Source organism: Lepidochelys olivacea (assembly GCF_965140295.1).
Source record: "Lepidochelys olivacea isolate rLepOli2 genome assembly, chromosome: 21".
NCBI lineage: Eukaryota > Metazoa > Chordata > Testudines > Cheloniidae > Lepidochelys > Lepidochelys olivacea.
Genome location: NC_140431.1, coordinates 64,622 through 86,884, shown reverse-complemented (window position 1 = coordinate 86,884; position 22,263 = coordinate 64,622).

Genomic DNA, 22,263 nt, shown 5'->3' with positions numbered 1-22,263 from the left:
CTCTGAAGGCAGCAGTGCAAAAGTAAAGGTGGCAGGGGAAGGTGTTGCCACCCTTACTTCTGCACTGCTGCTGGCGGGGCTCTGCCTTCAGTGCTGGGCATCCGGCCAACAGCCACGGCTCTCTGGCTGCCGAGCTCTGAAGGCAGAGCAGAAGTAAGGGTGTCCATACTGCGACCCCCTTAAAATAACCTTGTGAGTCCCCTGCAACTCCCTTTTGGGTCAGGACCCCCAATTTGAGAAATGCTGGTTTCCCCCATGAAATTTGTATAACATAGGGTAAAAGCACAGAGACCAGATTTCATGGCAGGAGACCAGACTTCACGGTCCATGACACGTTTTTCATGGCTGTGAATTTGGTAGAGTCCTAATCATTATCTTTTAGTGGTCACTTTACAACTTCAAAAAGATCATGTGGATGGACAAAAAGAATAGCAATAGAGAAGTTCAGTGACAAAGAAATGCAGATTGGATTCCAGATTCCACTTAGCAACTATTCTGGTGTTTTCAGGCTGATGAAAGTGTGGAGGACATATGGTCAAACTGGAAGAAGATGGTAGTTGAGACAGCAGAGGAAATAGTGGGCCACTGAATATCGCTCTGTATTATAGTATATATTACTTTAAAACATAGAAAAATATCTTGTACTCTCTAAGTTAGCACTACATTCTGTAACATGCTACTTGTCTGAAATGATTCAGAATTAGGACTGAGTGAACAATTCATAGAAAATAACCTACTAATTTTCTGTTCAAGTTATACATAAACAGACTTTTTAAGGATTTGATTGTTTTTTGAAATTGTATGGCAAACACTGTGTGAACATATTTCACTTAAAAGTTGTTTGTAAACTATTAATTTCAACCATATTTTTGACTGTCATTCGTCGTGTGTCACTTGCATGGTATTGTGCCCAGTTTGAAAGGCTGGATTAAAGGATATCAAGGATTAAAGGATATCAAGATGGCTACACGAAAACTTCTGGCCCAGTGACTACAGACATTCATAGTGGCAATTCAGTATGCTGTGCTCATTATTATTGTGCCTGAACACCTCAATTAATAATTGTAATAATAATTAATGCATAGCAATAGTAAATAATATTGGGACACTGTCAGTTTTAAAAATCAAGGACCACATCCTCAGTTGGTGTAAATTGGCATACCTTCATTGACTTCCAGCTGAAGATCTGATCTGATTTCTTAGGAAAGGAAATTTGTTTTACAAATAACACTTAAGATAACTAAAAATGGTGAAAACAATTGTAGTGTAACTCCTCAGTAGTCTACTCTTTCTTTTAGCCTTGAAAATGAAAATAGGCTATTTTCATTTTTATTTTTAGTCAGTATCACTCTTTATGCCTTATGCAGTAGCACAAGGCTGCAATGTTTGGGTTACACGGTAGGGGATTTTAATTAAATGTTTCTATTGAAACTTTAAGAAAACAGTCATAGAAACATTTTGAAAACATAGAGAGACATGGTTATTGGTCCCAATGCTTGTGAAAGCTTATTCTCTCCCCCACCCCCCCGGCCCCCCATCCAAAACCTAGAGTTCAGATAAAAATTGACTCGAGAGTACTTTTCAATGTGTGCGCAGGGAGAGGATTGTGTTTTGCTGCTTTAATTCTTGCTTAGCCTCCGATTGATCAGTTTCTTCTCTTGGCTTCACCCTCTTGTCTTTGATTTTCTGAGCCTATAATACTTTTTAAATCTGACTTTGTCCCATTTTGGGATACGAATTTATGCTTGAAAAGCAACAGCAAGTGGCAGCTGCATGGGGGAAGCCTAATGCCTAAAGAATTAGTTTCAAGTTCAGTGAAATCTGCAATTTTTACTAGTATAGATTTTAACTTTTTGAATTGAATTCTGAGTCACTAATTTTCACTTTTTTCTTAAAAAACAGACCTTGACTTTTTAAAGGCCTGGAAGACTTTCCATTTCAGAAAGAATGTTGAATGAACAATGAACAATATTTACAAGTAAAAGGACATTTTTGGCAAGTCTCTGTTGGCTTAATTTTTACTCATTACAATAAAATTCTTAGAGGTCTTTATTTAGTTTCCTTTTGCCAAATTACAAAATAATGTATTTTTAAATAAATTGGGAACAACTCTTGGGTTTTGTTCAATACCTTTCTTTGTATGTTTTGTCAATATTATTTAACAGAATTAGAACTATTATGTCCTTTAAATTTTAGTAACCATATGTTATTAATTAAATGATATCAAACTCGTTCATCCTGAGATCTGAGAAGTCAATGAAATTAAATATTTTAAGATGATAAAAGAACATTAAACACAATGCTTTGACCTCAAGGACAGAAGTGAGGTAGATTTTTATATCTGCTGGCCAACTAAAGTTACAGAATTAGTTTCTGCAGTTTCCCAGCAAATGTGATTTGGAAAGTGTAGGAATCATAATTGTACCAACTGAAGTTGTAAGGAAAAAACATGTAAACTCTTCAGTCAATATATCCAGGCTTCATTTGTGAAGACTGTAAGAACATAAGACTGGAAGTTTATGCAGGCATATGTTCAGTGCCAGCCCTAAGTGTTTTGCTGTGCAGGGTGGAAACATTTTTGGCAGCCCTCACTCACCATTCCTGCCACCCCTCGCTGCAAGCATTAAAAAAAAAAAAAAAAAAATAGGGCTAAGAGATTAAAAAGATTAATCACGTGATTAAAAAAATTAACTGTGATTAATCGTGCTATTAATCACGCTAAATAGAATACCATTTATTTAAATATTTTTGATGTTTTCTACATTTTCAAATATATTGATTTAAATTACAACACAGAATACAAAGTGTATAGTGCTCACTTTATATTTTTGATTACAAATATTTACACTATAAAAAACAAAAGAAATTGTATTTTTCAGTTCACCTAATACAAGTACTGTAGTGCAATCTCATTATTGTGAAAGTTGAACTTACAAATGTAGAATTGTGTACAAAAAATGACTACATTCAAAAACAAAACAATGTAAAACTTTAGAGCCTACAAGTCCACTAAGTCCTACTTTTGTTCAGTTAATTGCTCAGACAAACACGTTTATTTACATACAGATACAGGTAAGCAACCGTTTTCATGTTCTCTCCACTGGTACTAATGCGGAGAGTGGACTAGATGATACATCTGAGGGAAGGGAATAGAAGGAAACTCCGCCGACTGGAAGGCATGAGATGCACTGTCCTAGGGATGGGGGTTCCATGACCACTGCTCCGAAGAGGAGGTGGTGGGTGGTGGTGGTCGGGGACTCTCTCCTCAGTGGGACTGAGTCATCTCTCTGCCGCCCTGACCAGGAAAACCGAGAAGTCCTGCTGCTTGCCAGGAGCTAGGATTCACGATGTGACAGAGAGACTGCCGAGACTCCTCAAGCCCTCAGATCGCTACCCCTTCCTGCTTCTCCACGTGGGCACCAATGGTACTGCCAAGAATGACCTTGAGCGGATCACTGCGGACTACGTGGCTCTGGGAAGAAGGATAAAGGAGTTTGAGGCACAAGTGGTGTTTTCGTCCATCCTCCGCGTAGAAGGAAAAGGCCTGGGTAGAGACCATCGAATCGTGGAAGTCAACAAATGGCTACGCAGGTGGTGTCAGAGAGAAGGCTTTGGATTCTTTGATCATGGGATGGTGTTCCAAGAAGGAGGAGTGCTAGGCAGAGACGGGCTCCACCTAACGAACAGAGGGAAGAGCATCTTTGCAAGCAGGTTGGCTAACCTAGTAAGGAGGGCTTTAAACTAGGTTCACCAGGGGAAGGAGACCAAAGCCCTGATGTAAGTGGGGACGTGGGATACCGGGAGGAAGCACGAGCAGGAGAATGCAAAAGGGGCGGGCTCCTGCCTCATACTAATAATTTAATAAATTTCAATTGGTATTCTGTTGTTTAATAGTGCAATTAAAACTGCAATTAATCACGATTAATTTTTTTGAGTTAATCGCATGAGTTAACTGCAATTAATTTACTGTTTAAAAAAAAAAGCAATCACCCCTGATTTGGCCAACCCTGCATTCATCAATAACAGTAAAACTGGTTAAAAGAAAAGGAGTACTTGTGGCATCTTAGAGACTAACAAATTTATTTGAGCATAAGCTTTCGTGAGCTACCGCTCACTTCATCGGATGCATTCAGTGGAAAACTGGTTGAAATTGTAATTAAAAAGATAATGATAAAACACTTAGTCACTCTCTTATGTTTTTCTAACATGCTTGGTTTCTGTGAAGAAAATTCATGCCTCTATAATCTCGTAGAAGTCTCTGTGAACAGGTCAACAAAATAGTGGATAAAGAACAAGATGAATTTTTTTGGACTTTTAAAAACTTTGCCTCCTATGAGAGGCTTAGTCCAGATAAGGAAACTAGGTAGTCATGGGGTGAGTGGTAATGTTCTCAAAAAGAAAAGGAGTACTTGTGGCACCTTAGAGACTAACCAATTTATTTGAGCATAAGCTTTTGTGAGCTACAGCTCACTTCATCGGATGCATTATGCTCAAATAAATTGGTTAGTCTCTAAGGTGCCACAAGTACTCCTTTTCTTTTTGCGAATACAGACTAACACGGCTGCTACTCTGAAACCTGGTAATGTTCGGTCATTGATCAGAAACTTGGTAAGAAAACAAAGAGTAGGACTAAATGGTCAATTTTCAACCAGGTAAAAGATTGACAATGAGGTGCTCCAAGGTTTCATCCTCAGGGGGCTATGCTTTAACATAAAGGACAGATTGTGGTCATCCTTTGTTAGTGTCCAGTTCTTTACACAGGAAAGGGATGGTTGGGAATTTTGGTTACAAATGAATCAGCTGTCTTACTGGGTCTAACTTAAGTCCCATGTGCCTCTTGTATGTTGCCGGAGAACAGGCAAGAAGATTCCAAATGGGACATGTTTTACTGCAGCGTAGTGAGAAGATAATGTTCTTGGCTTTTTGTGTCATATTACAAGTTTATGGAATGAGTTAAAGTTGTGGGCATTTGTTTTGAACATAAAATGTGTTATGTCTTTATTTCTGATCTCTAGTGGTGATGATATTATATTAACACATTTTTTGCATTTAATTTTATAAATTATATAGTGAAGATGGAATTCTTCAGTATGCCCCATATTATAGTAACATATTGTTTCCTTATTTCTAATTTAAAATAGCACTTGTCTAAAAAGTTGAATTCTGACTACCTTAAGTGTAATCTTTATGCTATTTAGTATTATCATTTATCATAGCTGAGGCATACTGCTGATGCCTGGGAAGAATTAGAACTGGTAATGACTAAAAGATAATATATATCAGCACCAGGCTTTTTAAAAACCTCTCCAGCATTTACTTTAAATATCTAAAGAGTTCATTAAAACAAGAAAGGAAATGGTACATTTTGTCAGTCATTTTTACCTGGCATTGGCCACCGTCGGTAGACGGGATACTGGGCTGGATGGACCTTTGGTCTGACCCAGTATGGCCATTCTTATGTTCTTATGGTCCAAGCTGTTAACCATAACCATAGCATTGTGCTTAAACGTGAAAATCTCATTTCATAAATTCCTATGACAAGATATTGAAAACTATCACCAAAGGTTTTATTTCTTTGACTGTTTTAGTACTTAATTGCCTGAGGTGTACTCGGAACTCCTTTAAAAAGTGTTACACTCAAAATTAATTACATCTGCTTTGTTGGAACAAGTTTGGAACTAGTAGGCTTTTGACTCTGGTACAGTTGGAGAAACACAAGGCTGTATACCTACTGTAACAAGGAACAAAGCAGTGCATGGTTCCCTATTTCCTTTAAATAGAAAACCTACTTTCCTTTAAATAGAAAACTACTTTTTCGCCTTTGTGATTTACATCTGCAGGGGCATCTTACTCATTTACACATGGGGAGAAACACACCATCTTAGGGTTGTTGCTTCTTAATCAGAAAGGGAAGTAAAAGAAATACTATTGTGATACAGCATGGCCAGAGGGCAGCAGAAGAGTGTTAGAAGGGAGCACTATTCCCTGTAGAGGGAAGAAAGTTTGCTATAGATTAATTAAAGCACCTGAAGCCAATTAGAGCACCTGAAGCCAGTCACCTGATAAGCCCCCCTGCTTCAATCAGACAAGGGGAGGAGTTGAAGCAGAGTGGATTGGTGTTGGAGCAGAGAGAAGTTTGGAGGGAAGCAGAGGAGAGTTTGGAGAAGTGCTGTGGTGGGCTAAGAAGATCAAGACCCTAGGTAAAGGGACATCTGATTTGTGCAGAAGGAGGGCAGGAAGCCCCACAAGCTGAAGTGGAACCATCTGGTACCACTGAGAACAGTCTAGGTCCATCCACTTTGGAACCCCCTTTCAGGTAGTTGAAAGCAGCTATCAAATCCCCCCTCATTCTTCTCTTCTGCAGACTAAATAATCCCAGTTCCCTCAGCCTCTCCTCATAAGTCGTGTGTTCCAGTCCCCTCATCATTTTTGTTGCCCTCTGCTGGACTCTTTCCAATTTTTCCACATCCTTCTTGTAGTGTGGGGCCCAAAACTGGACACAGTAGTCCAGATGAGGCCTCACCAATGTCGAATAGAGGGGAACCATCACGTCCCTCGATCTGGGATGGGGTATAGTTGGTATGTTAGGATTAACATCTCTTTTTCTGTAGTTACAATGAGTAGTGTTTAAGAATGAGAGGAACCATTGTCTATAGTCACTTGACTTACTGAACTGGACTGTGGGTTATTTTTGTTTCAGTTTGATACCGGACTGGTGTGCTTTATAATTATAAACTAATGAGCTGGGATAGATCTGCATTGAATCTGGCCCTCAGTGATAATTGTTCAGAGGAAAACTGTTCTTCCAAAACTGCGGGCAGGTGAGGATACTTTTTTTGTACTGTTTTCCTTATTTATAATATTGGCGTATATTACTACAACAGAGAGGAGACTTGTGTCTCTTGTTTAGTCTAAATTTTGTATTTTTCAAATTTAATTCTATACAAATAAATTTTAATAGGTAGAATGTTTTTTAAAAACAATCTCAACTGTAGCAATAGCATTGTTACCCTAATGCTTTTATCATGGATGCTTGCCATTAGTAATTTCATTTAAAAAAATTACAGTACCAGAAAGAAAAACTGTAATTGGAATTATTATTCTGGAATAGCTGTTTACATTGATTGAGCTGGAACATGATACAATGATTGGAGCTACAGTGTATATTATATTTACTTATTTGCCCTTGATCAACAGATTTCCATTGAATACAAATATGTAAACTACAGTGAACATGAAATATAAATTTAAGAATGTGTCACTTGAAAATAGCAGAGGAAAGGCAAAAGACATTCAAAATATAAAATAATTAAATGGTGGTAGTGACCAAGGAAACGTATTGTTACAACTTAATTATCCCCTTATGGCTACCTGATGGGAACTTGTGGGACTGTTTTTATTAGATGTATTATATGAACTTCCTTTCTCTATGACTATAAAAGGATGAGAACCTTGACAAATGATTTACATCAGAAAGGCTGTGACAGGACTGTGAATGAGATGAAACATTTTACAACATTCAGTTCACATGTGGCTTTTAACTATACTCTACAATTATTCTCTAGAGGGCTCTCAGTTCCTTTTTGTGCCTCATTCATAATTACCAGTTGAACAATTAGTGTAATTCCCCATCCTCTGCAGGTCTGTAAATGATGACATTTGAGTGATATGGCACACTAGTATGTATTGTATACAGAAAGAGTAAATAGACATGACGTACACCATAGAACTAAAGTTGTCATCAGTTAAACACAAGCATCATTAAACTTGTGGAAACATGCTGCTTATTAGAATTTTTAAATAACTGTAGATTAAATGAAAATTTAAAATTATTTTACTCTGTCATTCACAGCTAGGACGTTAGCGCTCACTCATGCACCATAGCTAGTATTTTAAACGTTGTCCATCATTGGAATGCATGTGCTTCAACCCCATCACCATGAGTCACACTTGTCTTGTATAAGTTCTGGGGAGACTGGGGAGGAAGGAGAGAATCCTTGGTTTCATGGTGTTGAATAGCAGGACATCTATTCTGAGCCACAATTGTGGCTCTGAGAATGTAGTAGCTCTGCCCCGCTCCATGGGGGACTATGACTAGTGAATCCACGTAGACAAAGCCTGTTCCTCTGTTGGCCCGCTTCTACCCATTCCTGCAAACTTTGCTGAAGGGTCCCTTCAGAACTGAAAGTTATGGCATGCAGCAGCCATCCCCGAATCCTGCTACAGTGCCTCACCATTTTTTTTGCTTCCTAGCTGCAGAGGAGGCAGCAGGAATTGTCCACCAAAAAGACTGACAAATATACAGAATGGTGATCTCAAGGCAGAATGAGAGATGATTAAGGAGAGTAAAGACAAATAAATGAGCCATTTTTAACCTTCACACCCGGGTCTATCTCGCTGCTCATTGCTTCTCCCTCTCCTTCAAATACCCCTCCGCAGTTTCCACAACCACTCTACAGAAGGTCTGAATATATCAGGTAAGTTTACATTAAAGAACAGATTTGAAATGTTGTCTGCTTCTTCATAGGCAGAATATGGAGATAATTGTTTATGGAGCTTTAACCAATCCGAGCAATCCTGTTTGTTAATAAGTGGAATTGGATAAATAACCAATAATTTTACTCAGTTGTATAGGCATTCAGTATTCTAGTTATAACCAGAACATTTTTTATTGATCTGTGTATATATATTTATTGTAGGGTTTTACACTAGTGCCCATTATAATATCTGAGCCCGGGTGCTCAGTGAATAAATAAGTGCTACTAATAAAACCATGCCGAACAGTGAGAAGGACATTTCAGTTTAAACCCTCTTTTCAATTGTTCATAACTTTCTCAAATATTTTTCCTTTTGGACTGAAACTTCATATGCTTGGCCTTTGTTTTGGAAAACCCATTTAAATGAAAACATCATAAGACACAAGTTTTCTCATTATTATTCTTAATAATAATAATAATTAATAATATGATTAGCTAAAGTAAGTAAAAATGGCTGAGGTCTAAAATTTCACACTTGTTAATTACTGATGTTTAAATTTAAAAAATAAAAATAAAGTTCTTAGAGCTAGATATAAATGTAAGGAGATGACTGATGTACAGTATGGTGCATCAGTTGAGATGATATTTATAGGAATTTTCCACAGCTGTGAAAGTACACACTTAAACCCATATCCTGCAAATATGTACAAGAGCTGCTTTAAGTGTAGCCAGCTCTCACACAATGTTATCATGCATCTTGTGTTATTTCATGTTTTTCATAAAAACCACAGCCTCTGGAGTCATTTCATTATGCCTACATCTGTTTCATTTTTTAAAAAAAGTTTCTAGCCCTCCAGCTTGGGGTGAAAAACTTGAAAATATGAACTATAGAGGTTCAATAAACAGAACACCTAATTTATTTATTTTAAAATGTTCTTTTTTTTCAGCTTGACTCATACTTCTTTGAATCCCATAGTTGGCAATACTCAATTTTCCATATGTGCATAGTCCCATTAGGTCAGTAGGCTGCGAACGTATATAAAGTTACACATGCTGAGAATTTACAAAACTGGGATTTAAATAAATAATTTATCTTGCAGTAGCACATAGGAGCCCCAATCATAGATTAGGGCCTCATTGTAATGGGTGCTCTGCAGACATTTAATAAGAAAACAGTCCCTGTCCCAAAGAGGTTTAAGTTCTAGCTTATGATGGGAGACAAGGGAGGTGTGGAAAAAAACAAAAAAGGGGAAGATGCAGGGACAAGATCCCACTACCCACTCTCAGCGACCACATGCACACATGCCATTCTGTAAAAGGTTTCCATTTGCTTCCAGAGTTCAGATGCCAGAGCTGTTCTTTTAATTTATATTTTTTAAATTCTGTATCACCGTGAAATGTTGCACAGATAATGGTAAGTGCTTCTCAATTCCAAGTGTGCAGTTAATCTTTTTAGGCAGATGTCTCTGAATGTATAAATACAAAAAATGTGCATGCCACAGCCACTGGAAATAGGAAGTGACTTTGTGTTGTCTAGTTTTGAAAAACTGGCATTTGTATTCTCAGCTGGTGATGTTTGTGTGCATCACAAGTGTAAAGTTACCCATGGATACTGAATTTTTAACTTCTGTCACAGAACCTTCCTGGGTTAAACCATTTTCCATGTGGGAAACTTTCCATATGGGATTGATCTGAATAACTGTAAATATATTATAAGAAATATATACATATTTACATCTAATCATTCTTAAGGGGGTGACACCTTAAGCCTTTTGGCAATGGATTGAGGAGAAATGGTGGTCGTCTCCCATTCTCATTGATTGGGGGGATTATGGACAGATTACATTCTTAACTGCAGAGGCCTAGCACCTCAAAATTAGATAGGAAAAGCAAGGATATTTGTAAGGAGGGCAATTTGCTGGGGAGGCAATTTACTGTGGCTACATTTCAACTAAATTCTTCAAACAGCTATTAAGTGAGATTTGAATGCTTGTTAAAGGTCATGAAATCTTCCCTCCCTCGTGAATTAAAATCTCTCTCATATTCACTTCAATGAAAGCTTTGTTTGCTCTTCAGTATCCAGCAGCGACCTTTTGGTTGGTGGAAAATTCTATGATAGGGTGCCTAGATATTCCATCTGTCTGTCATCTTCATAGAATATGTTTTTTACTACATGATTTTCTATCAATTCTAGAAATCTGGTTTATTAACACCTGGATCATATAGTCTATTGAAATTATTCAGATTAGTTACACCATTGCATATTTTAAAAATAAACACAGGCTATCAAAATTATCTTTCCTGGTGACATGGCTCTCCCTCCAGTTTCCTTCATCTGCTAAGAAATAATTTGTGTACTGTTACTGCCAGACCTAACTACTTGATTTGTTTGATAATATTAACTCTTTGAAATGCTTAATGACCAACCCTCGTTAGCTCATACCCACCATGTGCATAAGGATTTACATGGTTTACTCTAATGCTAATGTGAGTTGGGTCAATTTTTCTGTAACATTTGACTATTCAGCATTAAATTCTTCATATATATATATATATATATATATATATATATATATATATATATATAAAAAATCAGATGGAAGCTCAAGCCTTGCACTGTAGAGGTGCAGTAAAATATGTTAATAAGGTGGGGAAACTGAGGTAGAGAATTTAAGTGCCTTTCCCTTGGCCACAGTGAGGCATTGGCAAAGCAGGGATTATAACCGTGCAGTTCCTGTGTTCCAAATATGCGTTAATTCCATAGACCAGATTTAGAAATTATGACTGGCAGACAACTTTAACTCCGTGGAATGGGGAGGGGTATATTAACAGGACTTTATCATTTTGGTAATTCCTTTATTAACGTGCACCACCACTTCAGAATATATATCTTACAAGAAAGCAGTTTTAAATGTTTTGGACATTAGGATCTAAGTGCAGTTCTGTTTCCCAAAAACAAACAAGAAAATTAATTCAGCAACTCCCAAGAGAAAAGGGTGGAGTGACACTGGTTGACATTCTGAACCATATAGCATACCTAATCAGACCCCTACTAATTGGCCTGAGATTGATAGGAAAAGTGAAACCCCACAGCAAGATCTAGGACACCACACCCATGTAAAACCCAGCACATAAGAAAGTAAGTTTCATTGTCAAACACTGTGTTATCCATGTTAATGTAAGCAGAGTCAGGATGAGCTCCACCCTGACATCTGGTGGTGAGGTGTAGCAAGTTGTGGAAAAGAACTTCAGGGACTGATCTCATTTGCATAGGCACACCCACCCCGCCAAGCATGAGCCCATAGCTGCCCAAATGGTCACTTTGGCTGCTGTGGGATCCCCAGTGTCTCTGTTATTGGGGCAGGAAGAATAAATTGTTATTACCCTGATTATGGGAACTGTGCTTGGAACTGTACTGGGCCTTTTGTTATGATGGAGGGACTCACCATCAACTGAACAGCACTCGCTAGGCAAGGGACATGGGTTCCAAAACTCTGTGAATTGAGAGAGGTTGGGGATAGGTATTTATATTTGGTGGCATGGGCCCCTCTGGTGAGGGCCTTACATGCTAATTGCACTTTCTCCACGGTGGAATATAAGAGCTAATGTTGATTCTATTAGGAGTCTAGTTACAGGCTGCTGAGCTGAATTCACTTTGGGCTAATGGTGTACCAGCACTGAGGCTCCCCTACTACAAGCTGAAATCACAAAAGAGCTAAAAACTGACTAAGAGCTGAAATCACTGAGTGTTGTGTTAAGTAGTGGGGAAGCCTGAAGCTATATTGTGGAGCAGTTTGTGGGACAGCTGGAGCGGCTTGTGGACCGGCTGGTGGAGCAGTTCATGGGACGGCAGGAGCTGTTTGTGGACTGGCTGGTGGAGCGGAGCGGAGCCCTGTGGGGCAGTCAGCTTCAGATCATGTAAGGTGCCCCTTACCTCTTCCTGCCCAACCCCCCCATTTCCACCCAGGTTGGGAGGTAAAACTCTGTAGATAAACTTTTGAACTCTGGGGCTGCCCTGACCAGGGACAGAGACTTTTGGGACTTTGGGTGATTTCAGGTTGCTGGACTCAAGAACCCAAGGGAAAGGACACGCCCCAATTTGCTTGGGGTGGGTTTTTGCTCATGGGTTGTGTTATGAATCCTGTTGGTGGTGTTTCCCAAACATAATGCCACATTGTTTCTCTCTGTTATTAAAAGGCTTTTTTTTGCTACACTCAGACTCTGTGCTTGCGAGAGGGGAAGTATCGCCTCTTGGAGGTGCCCAGCGGGGGTGGTGTGTATTTGTCCCAGGTCACTGGGTGGGGACTCGAGCTAGTTTTGCATTGTGTTATTGGAATGCAACCCCTAGATACTGAACCCGGCCCTTATTGCTGCCAACTCTGATGGGCAGAAGGGTTACTTTGAAGGGTTTATTTGAGCTTATGCTCAAATAAATTGGTTAGTCTCTAAGGTGCCACAAGTACTCCTTTTCTTTTTGCGAATACAGACTAACACGGCTGTTACTCTGAAACCTATTAATATCACATACTTTGTACAGAATTACTTAGCTCACACCTGTTTCAGAGGAAGAAACAGGAGGCTGTAATGTGGAGAGCCTTTCACATCAGGACATACTGTGGTTTTCTCACAAAAACACCCTATTTGTAATAAATAGTGAATCAAAACTGGATGCTGTTCAAAAAGTGCAAATTAGTGTGGTGAGCTGCCTAATCTACTGCAAATATAGACTGTATAGGTAACAATATGGCTGGACAAATACTCATTCTTTTATTGCTGACAGGGTTGTAGATTCAGTGATTCAGAGAGAAACTGTTTCTTTTGGTGTCTAAATAGGTGATGAAAACACTTACCACTTCATTTATGCGCAAAAAAAAAAAAAAGGACATGATCACAATTTCCTCATGCAAAGTGAGAAGTGATATGGCAAACTGCATTAATGAGCACCTCTCAAAGGGAGGGATTCTGTCTAAACAAGCGTTTTACAAATATCAAATGTGTCTGCTATAAAACAAAGGAACTTTGCCCTAATTGCAAGGATTTCAGTGACTGTTTTGGTGAAATTTGATATGAATTATTGTTTGTTTTAATGAGTATAAAGCACCAGTGCTGAGGATTGTTTCATAACCAACTAAATAAATGAAGCCCAAAATGTAAGAACTTTCTCGATAGTTATCATCTTTGACGGTTGGGGTGGAAATCATTATTTTAAAGGACAGAAGGCCATGCCTCTGCCACCATGTTCTTTGGTTTGGCAAATTTCTCCCTCAGTCAGAGCTTCCTAACATCAGCCTGTTCCTGGGCTCATTCACTGTCTTACATTCCTCTTACCATGATCCATTCTTCTGTTGCTCTTTCTAAATATTTCAAAACTGTGTAACCTTTTTTTAGTTTTTCTGATATGTTTCATCAGGAAAAACTCCACTTTTCCTCCTCCTAATGTTGCTGCTACTTCAGATTTGATATCTCTTCTTATAACCCCATATTTTATTGTTAATAATAGTTGATCTATTTGGCTTTTGAGTTTGATCTTATTGCTATGTCCTTCCGTTATACTTAATCAGTGCTTTGGATCAAAGGCATTAAATAAAAAAATTGCATTACAATTTGAACTCTTTCAAACTACCCATTTAATGTTTACTTCTAATTTACTTCTAATTGCCAAAGCAAGGGTCAAATTCACCACAGGCGTCTGCAAGCACAACTTCATGGCCTTTGGTGGAGTTGCTGTCACATACACCAGTGGTGAATTCTACAAGGCCAGAAAGGCCGGACTCAGTACCTCACACTTTCCTGGTACAGATTCAGGCAAGATGGCAGTTTTTCCAAGTCACAGTTTTCCTACATTCCAGTGAATGATCAGTAAGGCTATGTTTTAGTATTTTAATCAGGGCACGTATTTTTAGTAAAAGTCATGGATAGGTCATGGGCTGTAAACAAAAATTCATAGGCCCCGACCTATCCATGACTTACTAAAAATACGTGCCCTGATTAAAACTTGGGATGGAGGGCTGTGGGTGCTCGGGGGGGGGAAGGCAGCCCGAGACCCCCACTGGTACTGGGGCGGGGGGAAGAGGTCCAGGCTGTGGTGTGTGGCCCGGGACCCCTGCTGGGGGAGGTGGGGGGTGGATTGGCGGGGCTGGCAGGGGCTTCCTATCCAGCTCTGCATCCCTGAAGCTCCTAGGCGGTGGAGGCAGGGGCCAGTGCAGGCGCTCTGCTGCTCCCACCACAAGCGCTGGCTGCTGCAGCTCCCTTTTGGCCAGGAACCGCAGCCAATGGGAGATGCGAGGGCAGGGTCTGTGGGCACAGGCAGAATGCGGTATGGAGACCCGCCCCTCCGCAGCCTAGGAGCTGCAGGGGGGTCATGCCAATGTGAGCCGGGGAGCCCTCCACCCCAAGCCCCCCCTGCACTCCCCAACCCTTGCCCCTAGCCCTGAGCCCCCTCCCACACACCCAAACTGCTGCTGCTGGCCCAGTGCCAGCACCAGCAGCTACAGAAGTCACAGAATCCGTGACCTCCGTGACAGACTCACAGTCTTAATTATCAGTACATTATATAAAACAAACATATGATCAATTAAACATAAACCTGACATGTTTCTCTTAACACTTAAAAGTATCAACACAATGAATAATAACCTTGAAGATGTGGATAAATTGGAAAGAATACAGAGGAGAGCAACAAAAATTATAAAAGATTTAGAAAACCTGATTTATGAGGAAAAGTTAAAACAAATGGGCATATTTAATCTTGAGAAAAGAAGACTGAAAGGGGTCCCAATAATATGTTAAGGGCTATTAGGAAGAAGACAGTGATCAATTGTTCTCAGTGTCCAGTGAAGTGAGGGCAAGAAGTAATGGGCTTAATCTGCAGCAAGGGAGATTGAGGTTAGATATTAGGGGAAAACTTTCTAACTATGAGGGTTGTTAAGCTCTGGAATAGGCTTCCAAGGGAGGCTGCTTACATCCCCATTGTTGAAGGTTTCTAAAAACAAGTTGAACAAACACCATAGATTCATAGATATTTAGGTTAGAAGGGACCATTATGATCATCTAGTCTGACCTCCTGCACAACGCAGGCCACAGAATTTCACCCACCACTCCTACAAAAAACCTCACACCTATATCTGTGCCATTGAAGTCGTCAAATCATAGTTTAAAGACTTCAAGGAGCAGAGAATCCTCCAGCAAGTGACCCGTGCCCCATGCTACAGAGGAAGGCAAAAAACCTCCAGGGCCTCTTCAAATCTGCCCTGGAGGAAAATTCCTTCCCGACCCCAAATATGGCAATCAGCTAAACCCTGAGCATATGAGCAAGATTCATCAGCCAGATACGACAGAAAATTCTTTCTTGGGAAACTCAGATCTCACCCCGTCTAATAGTCCATCACAGGCCATTGGGCCTATTTACCATGAATATTTAATTACCAAACCCATGTTATCCCATCATACCATCTCCTCCATAAACTTATCGAGTTTAATCTTAAAGCAAGATAGATCTTTTGCCCCCACTGCTTCCCTTGGAAGGCTATTCCAAAACTTCACTCCTCTGATGGTTTAAAAACCTTCGTCTAATTTCTAGTCTAAATTTCCTAGTGGCTAGTTTATATCCATTTGTTCTTGTGTCCGCATTGGTACTGAGCTTAAATAATTCCTCTCCCTCTCCGGTATTTATACCTCTGATATATTTATAGAGAGCAATCATATCTCCCCTCAACCTTCTTTTAGTTAGGCTAAACAAGCCAAGCTCCCTGAGTCTCCTTTCATAAGACAAGTTTTCCATTCCTCGGATCATCCTAGTAGCCCTTCTCTGTACCTGTTCCAGTTTGAATTCATCCTTCTTAAACATGGGAGACCAGAACTGCACACAGTATTCCAAGTGAGGTCTCACCTGTGCCTTGTATAACGGTACTAAAACCTCCTTATCCCTACTGGAAATACCTCTCCTGATGTATCCCAAGACTGCATTAGCTTTTTTCACAACCATATCACATTAGCGGCTCATAGTCATCCTATGATCAACCAATACTCCAAGGTCCTTTTCCTCTTCCGTGACTTCTAATTGATGCGTCCCTAGATTATAACTAAAATTCTTGTTATTAATCCCTAAATGCATGACCTTACACTTCTCACTATTAAATTTCATCCTATTAATATTACTCCAGTTTACAAGGTCATCCAGATCCTCCTGTAGGGTATCCCTGTCCTTCTCTAAATTGGCAATACCTCCCAGCTTTGTATCATCCACAAACTTTATTAGCACACTCCCACTTTTTGTGCCAAGGTCAGTAATAAAAAGATTGGTCCCAAAACCGATCCTTGAGGAACTCCACTGGTAACCTCCCTCCAGCCTGACAGTTCACCTTTCAGTAGGACCCGTTATAGTCTCCCCTTTAACCAATTCCTTATCCACCTTCCAATTTTCCTATTGATCCCCATCTTATCCAATTTAACTAATAATTCCCCATGTGACATAGTATCAAATGCCTTACTAAAATCTAAGTAAATTAGATCCACTGCGTTTCCTTTGTCTAAAAAATCTGTTACTTTCTCAAAGAAGGAGATCAGGTTGGTTTGGCACGATCTACCTTTTGTAAAACCATGTTGTATTTTGTCCCATTTACCATTGACTTCAATGTCCTTAACTACCTTCTCCTTCAAAATTTTTTCCAAGACCTTGCATACTACAGATGTCAAACTAACAGGCCTATAATTACCCGGATCACTTTTTTTCCTTTCTTAAAAATAGGAACTGTGTTAGCAATTCTCCAATCATACGGTACAACCCCTGAGTTTACAGATTCATTAAAAATTCTTGCTAATGGGCTTGCAATTTCTTGTGCCAATTCCTTTAATATTCTTGGATGAAGATTATCTGGGCCCCCCAATTTAGTCCGATTAAGCTGTTTGAGTTTCGCTTCTACCTCAAATATGGTAATGTCTACCTCCATATCCTCATTCCCATTTGTCATGCTACCATTATCCCTAAGATCCTCTTTAATCTTATTAAAGACTGAGGCAAAGTATTTGTTTTAGATATTGGGCCATGCCTGGATTATCCTTGACCTTCACTCCATCCTCAGTGTTTAGCGGTCCCACTTCTTCTTTCTTTGTTTTCTTATTCATATGACTATAGAACCTTTTACTATTGGTTTTAATTCCCTTTGCAAGGTCCAACTCTACTTGACTTTTAGCCTGTCTCACTTTATCCCTACATGTTCTGACTTCAGGGAAGGTCTAGGTTTACTTGGCCTGAGCACAGGGGCCCAGACTAGATGCTCTCTGAAGGTCCCTACCTGCCCTACGTTTCTGTGATTATAATGCCCTGATGTTTCCATACATGCATATTTATATTAAAGTATTTTTTGCCCTGCTTTATAATGAATAATACAGAATATTAATACAAAAACAAGTAGTAACAAACCAAACCAACAGCCTTTCTCTGCACAAAAAGAGCACATCCACCAAAATATATATAAAAAAAAATCCCCCATCTCAGCCCCCCTCTTAAACCCCTCCCCCCCAGCCCCTCAGAATCCCAGGAAAAATCTAGACCCTAAAAACCTTCCAAAATGATTGGGTTTGCAGCATGCCCAAAATGTCAACAAATCTGGGTTATTTCAGACCATGGAGAAGAAAGTAAATTGCAAATCCTGGGAGTTCTAGCAGAAAAGCACCCTGCCAACAGGTCTTTTTCCTTTATGGCAAGGGAGATCCAGTTTGAGCACTTCCACTGATTTTTTTTCTGGCAAGAGTAAGCTACTTAAGTCTTTATGGACTGTTTCCCCTCTGAGCCCTCTGGAAATTCTGTTTCATTCAGCCCCTTAAGTATGCGCTTTAGTGCCCGGGGTAAGCAGGCATATTTGTGTCTCCTTCATTTTTCCACCCCTGCAGCTTTTTGCCCTCCCTGGGCAGCTGCCGCACTCACCCTACCCGTTTACAATCCTGGGTGTGTTTATAGCAATGATGCACCTGTGTAATCTCTAATGATACTGAGGAATTAATACTTGCTTATTTTATTCTTTTTTAAAATAAGTATTTTTCAGGAGATTTCAAAAACATCTGGGCAGGCTTCCTGAGTCCCAGGCTCCCCATTGACCCTAGTCAATGACCAGGGTCAGTGGTCTACGGTCACATCTGTTATGCACATGACCTGATCAGCTGCTCACATTTGCCTGTGCAAACCACAGGCTGTCTCCACAGTCATTATCTGTAAAGCACCATACACGTTGATACTGCATATGTAAATTATAGAGGAGGCTGATCCAAATTCTGAGCCCCAAAATTCAGGATATCTAGAAAAAGGGGTTTAGTCTGATGATTTCTCTATAAAATATTAAATAAGAAAGTTTCCTTAGCCGTGGTGTAAGCTGACTGAATGTGCTTCCATCCCACTGCACTGATAACCCTTTGTTAGATAGTTTGAAAATGATTTCCCGAGAGTCACCTTTTCTTATTGTTGTGAAGTTGCTTTGGCAAAATTCAGAAAAAAGGAATTTTTAGAGATCACATGCTTGTTTAAAAAAGCCTGTTCTGTTCTGTTCATATTCTTATACCATGTGCTTCATGGTGGCATCTGAGTGGCTAAAGTTAACATTGTGACACAGCAGATAGATCTGTATCTTTCAATATACTGCCACTAAATACAATATTATCCTACTGGAATTATACTATATGGTCCATTTGTTCTTTCCCTCCTAATTTCCTATGTTCTCAGCCACAGGACTTCCTAATTAGTTGCTTCATATATAAATACAAAACAGCAGGCTCAGCATAACTATCTATATTATGCAGTATTTCATTTATTTTAACTTTTTATTATAGTTATATATATATATGTGTGTGTATATAATAAACTTCTCATAATATATTAACCATTTGCTACCTAACCTTAGCTATACTTGAAACATTTAATTATATATAATATGAATGGTTAAACTATAAATCAATTATTTGTATCACAACATTTACAAACAAACAGAATTTGTTTATAATAATACAACTAGGGCTGTCAAATGATTAAAAAATTAATCATGAGATTTAAAAAAAATCCTGATTAATTGTAGTTTTAATTACAATAATAGAATACCATTTAAATAGTTTTTGATGTTTTCTACATATTCAAATATATTGATTTCCGTTACAACACACAACACAAAGTATACAGTGCTTATTTTATATGATCATTTTTATTACAGATATTTGCACTGTAAAAAAGATAAGCAAAAGAAATATCCGGTAGTACTTTTCAATTCACCTCTTACAAGTACTTTAGTGCAGTCTCTTAATTGTGAAAGTGCAACTTACAAATATAGAATTATTTTTTTACATAACTGCCTGCACTCAAAAATAAAACTATGTAAAACTTTAAAGCCTACATGTCCACTCGGTCCTACTTCTTGTTCAGCCAATTGCGAAGACAAACAAGTTTGTTACATTTACAGGAGATAATGCTGCCCGCTTCTTATTTACAATGTCACCTGAAAGTGAGAACAGGTGTTTGCAGGCACTGTTGTAGCCGGCATTGGAAGATATTTATGTGTCAGATATGCTAAACATTTGTGTGCTCCTTCATGCTTCAACCACCATTCCACCATTAATTGAGTTAATTTGTTTTGAGTTAATTGTGTGAGTTAACTGTGATCAATTGACAGCTCTAAATCCAACTATTTAAAAAATTATTAAAATAAGTTAAAAAATAAAGCAAAATTCAGAGGAGGGGGATACACACAGGGAGGGAAGGAAGTGGGTAGAGAGGTTGGGGAATGCATACATTTAATATGATTATTCAGATACTTCCAGGAAAGCCTCCCATATATCTGAGAATTTTTCTTGGGTATTTCTGTTACAGTATGGATTTCTTTCCATGGTGGCCAAGTTTACAATGTCTATGCTCCAGTCTTCAATTGTTGGTTGCTTTTTGGATTTCTATTTTTGTAGTTCTAGTCTTCTCGCAATTATTGGTGCTCTTCTAAGCCAAAGTTTTTCAAATTTATTCAGCTTCTGGTTAACATCCATTTGGTTTAAAATTATGTTTAACTTGTGTTAAGGTTCCTCTCCCACTCTGAACTCTAGGGTACGGATGTGGGGACCTGCACGAAAGACCCCCTAAGCTTATTCCTACCAGCTTAGGTTAAAAACTTCCCCAAGGTACAAACTTTGCCTTGTCCTTGAACTGTATGCTGCCACAACCAAGCGTCTTACAGAAAGACCAGGGAAAGAGCCCACTTGGAGACGTCTTCCCCCAAAATATCCCCCCAAGCCCTACACCCCCTTTCCTGGGGAAGGCTTGCTAAGAATCCTTATCAATTGGTACAGGTGAACACAGACCCAAACCCTTGGATCTTAAGAACAATGAAAAAGCAATCAGGTTCTTAGAAGAAGAATTTTAATTAAAGAAAAGGTAAAAGAATCACCTCTGTAAAATCAAGATGGTAAATACCTTACAGGGTAGTCAGATTCAAAGCATAGAGAATCCCTCTAGGCAAAACCTTAAGTTACAAAAAGACACAAAAACACATCCATCCAGCACAGCTTATTTTACCATCTATTACACAAAAGGAAATCTAACGCATTTCCAGCTAGATTACTTACTAACTAACAGTTGTAAGGCTGCATTCCTGATCTGTTCCCGGCAAAAGCAACACACGGACCCTTTGTTCTCCTCCCCGCCCCCGCCCCCCCCCCCCCCGCGCCCATCCATATTTGAAAGTATCTTGTCTCCATATTGGTCATTTTGGTCAGATGCCAGCGAGGTTATTTTAGCTTCTTAACGCTTTACGGGTGAAAGGGGTTTGCCTCTGACCAGGAGGGATTTTATAGCACTGTATACAGAAAGGTGGTTACCCTTCCCATTATATTTATGACAACTTGTAGCGCAATTTTATTTTCTAGGAAAAAAATTAACTCATCAATTAAGTTCTGCCCAAAACATGTGGGTATAGGAGCATTCCCAGAGCTTATGGGCTAAGCTAGTACCTGCTGAATCACAGCACCAACATTTGTCTGACTTAGTGGCACCTATTTTGAACAGTCAAAGAGGGGTGTCCAATGCATGCTCCATATGATTTTTCCACTGGATTAGTCTTAAACAGAGGTCCAAGAGACAGTTCAGTGCTAAAACTTGTTTCCATTGGTTAGCAAAGAATAATTGCCATAGTTCCTCCTCCCATTTCTTTTTTAGGATGTCCATTTTCAATTCAAATTTGCTGGCCAGGTGTGCATATAGCATTGCCATAGGTCTTGGCAATCTGGTAATATGTGGAGAAATGAAAGCAGTTCAGGTGGGTTGGGGCAATGCACGCATCGGGGCCAGATAGGAGATGGCATGTTTAAATTGGACGTATCGCCGCCACTCCTTTGTCTCTAGACTGAACCTTTCTTTTAATATTGTGAAATGGAGGGAAGGTGTCATTTTCAGTAAACTGACTGACTGGTCAGAATTCCTTTCATAATCCAATCCAGGCAAATGATGGAGTTGCCTGCTTCTAGTTACCCCATAGAGAGGCCTTGGTATGTAGAAGGAGGTAATTTTTAACTTTAGTAGAGAGAGTGTGCCAAGCATTTCTGGCTGCCACAATAGTTCGTAATTGTTTGTTAGGGAATCAGTAGTAAAGTGTAGTACATTGGAAAGTGGGAAAGGAGCAACCAACTCTTTTTCCACCTTGAGCCAGTCCACGGTTCTACAGCACAGGAGAATGAGCCACTGTGCTGCTTGGCTAAGAATTATTGCTTGATGGAAAAGTTTAAAGTTGGGAAATCTAAAACCACGTGTTTTGATAGGAGCTGT